General features: G+C 38.4%; 1 long non-coding RNA gene across 1 annotated transcript in view; it reads left to right on the forward strand.

Moving 5' to 3' along the window:
* Window positions 1-1249, forward strand: part of LOC102368035 — a 22103-nt gene extending 20854 nt beyond the window's left edge. The window contains exon 4 of the long non-coding RNA XR_323857.3: window positions 1176-1249. This is a non-coding gene — a long non-coding RNA (uncharacterized LOC102368035). The remainder of the gene's footprint in view (window positions 1-1175) is intronic.
* Window positions 1250-2945: the final 1696 nt, after the last annotated feature.

A 2945-nucleotide genomic window follows, 5' to 3' on the forward strand; every position in this document is an offset into this window, starting at 1 on the left:
CATCGTTTCCTAACTGCTCTTTTTCCCTGCTATTATCTCCACAAGACTGAAAATTCTACAGAGCTGCAGGTGATTTTTAACAGAAGTAAGAAATGGATACAATGGATAATTTTAACCAAGAGAGTCCTCAGCATAAAGGAAAAGTCACCTGCAGAGTGAATGTATCCACATTCTAATGATGCTTTCTCTATTTGAGTACTCTGTCCTGTTCTGTTTTGAAGGATGTCGTTATTCTCCTGTACTTAATTTAATTTACCATTTCTGAACTAGCTGCCAGATTTCCAGATCCCCCAAATTATCCTCTTAACATCTGCCTTTTTCTTCCTTTATATCAGTGCAGATAAGATTAACATCTTTCTCTGGTGCAGATCCTTGTTTCCCCCCTGTTTCTAACAGCTTGGTAAGCAGCTTTGCACCATCCTGTTTCACATTTGTATTGGATGCCAAGTCCCTTTCTCCTGATTATCTCAGCTGGAATGCCAGAGGGTTGGGGGGAAGGGAAGGGCTTAGCATTTATATCCTGCAAAGGAAATAATCTGTTATTCAGAATTATAAAGTGGTGTTCTGTAGTCAAAAGTGTATGCAGAGCTGTATTTTATTGTCTTACCCTCTGACCTTGGAAATACCACTGGGGTGGGGAGGCTGAGAAGATAGTTAGTACCAAAGGGTTCTGTGTGGGTGTTTAATATTCATATTTGTGTCTGATTTGAGAAAAGATTTGGTTTGGATAAGAACTGATTTTAACAAGATGCTTATCTCCAATTCTTTCTTTCCCCTCATTCTCAAACTAAATACGGCCAAAAATCTGTAGGTCTAGTTCCCACAAAGCTAAAAATGCTAAAATCTCTTATGTGGGTGAATTACACTACCATGAAATTTTACCTATGTTTAAGAAACTCACCCAAATGTCCAAGGGTCAAGAAGTATCTTGGACTTCATTGAAAACAAATATGTAATGTAATTTGGAAAAGAGACTTTCCATCTTATGCCAGTAATTAGACATATATAGTTCCTATAAACATCTAGCCTATTAGTTCCCAGGGTGAGAATGAATGGATTTCCAAGCCTTCATATATTTCAGCACTCAAATCTAGTTGTAGGTAGTGGTGATTCTAATGGTTCTAGATCATGACACTTATCTTCACAAGCATTAAGTTTGCTTTCTCTTGTTCCAGAAATACAAAATGGTATAACCCATCACAAGAAGATCATACATTCCACTCCAAATCAAGATAATCATTTCAATCATGCCCCCAATACACAACAGAATGGTAAGGAGTGTAATAGGCAGCATGTTGTTGTGTGTTATCTTTGCAGCTTAATGGGCTAGAGCTAGTGATATTATTTGGGTTATAGTGGGCACATCGACACATTCATTAATATGCAGTAGTTGCTGCACATTTAGTTTAGTACTTACTAAAGTACTAACTAAATGCACAGTAACTACAATTACTGCACAGTAGTACCAGTGAATGTTGTTTTTTTGTGATGCTTACTGTGCAGTAGCCTAATAACACTGCACAGTAGAGTATTAGCATGGTTTTTGTCTGGTATGTTACTGCACAGTGTTATTAGGCGTAGTAAGTGTATCGTGTACACACACCGAGTTTTTACTTAGGCTTACTGAATAAGATGCCTAAAGCTATTATTTTATCTTTTGATCTTCAGTAAAAATTAAAAAGATGTTTCAGAGTTTTCACTTTTAGCTAGCTCAGAATGCCATTTGTTGCGCAAGTCCAAATAGCTCAATTTTTCTTGTACTTGTGACAGCAAATTTGGGAAACAGATCTAGAGAATACTCGTTTCCCTCTCTATGGAACAATGATGCTATTTTTTGGACTTACTGCTAAAAAAGGAAAACAAAGTAGAAGAGTTGTGCTAGCATTTTAAGTGAGTTTCAGAATTATGCTCTAGAGGACATGAATGGCTGGAATTAATATCTCTTTAAATATTTAAAAGTTTAGAGGCAAGATAACCACACTGAGCTAAGAAACACGTTCCATCAGTGACTCTGTGGAATTGTTCAGAAATCCATTCTTGCAGATATTGAACAACTTGTTCTACATGGAACTAACAAGGCTAAAATAAAGTGTGGATAATCAACCAGTTATGTAAGTTGAAAAAATGAAGTATCATCCTTAAACTGTAATTCACATCATCGCAGTTTCCACTTACTTTTTCAGCAAGTACATTCCATATGTACTAAGAAGTCATATTGTTATAAATTGTCTTCAAGATATGAATGTATTTCCTACCAAAAGTAACAACTGATATTTTCTTAAAGGTGGAAAGAATTAGATATCCAGTTCCCAATGAAAATCAAGGGAATGCCCCCCCCACCCTTCCTTTGGCCCTAAAAGTGTGGTGAATAACCCCATATGGTTAACAAATTGTTTAAGAAATATTCAAACAACACATTTTTAGTAGGCCATGGTTTATGATAGTCATTTCCCCTGCAATAGAATAAATTTTGGACTTGATTATCCTAAGAGTTACATGAATGCATTTCTCAGCAGCTTCAGCATCCAGTTGTTGGAATAATTATGTCTGGGCATATCTACACATGCATTTGATATGGGATCAGTGTACTCATGAGTAAACTACTCACAAGTAAATGCTGCCAGGCAGGCATGTACACATGCAGGGAAGTGGGAGTAGATTTGCTGCGAGTGGCAAAAAACTTTTCCCACTTCCTGGGGCCCTGCAATAGACTCCTACTTCTACCAGGGGGAGCTCTAGGCTCACCCTGGATGTTAGTCCAGTGGCTGGCAGGGAGCAGTGGGCCAGGAGACAGTTATATCCTGGCCAGGGCTGGGACATTATACCCAGCTTAATTGAGCTCTTCAGAGCTCCTCAGCCAGTTGGCCACTGGCTTGTCGCTATTGCAGCTGTCCCATCCTCTTTCTCAGGTCTTGGGACCCAGCAACTCCCTCTGCAGCTCCTTA

Source organism: Alligator sinensis, unplaced genomic scaffold (assembly GCF_000455745.1).
Source record: "Alligator sinensis unplaced genomic scaffold, ASM45574v1 scaffold33_1, whole genome shotgun sequence".
Classification (NCBI taxonomy): domain Eukaryota; kingdom Metazoa; phylum Chordata; order Crocodylia; family Alligatoridae; genus Alligator; species Alligator sinensis.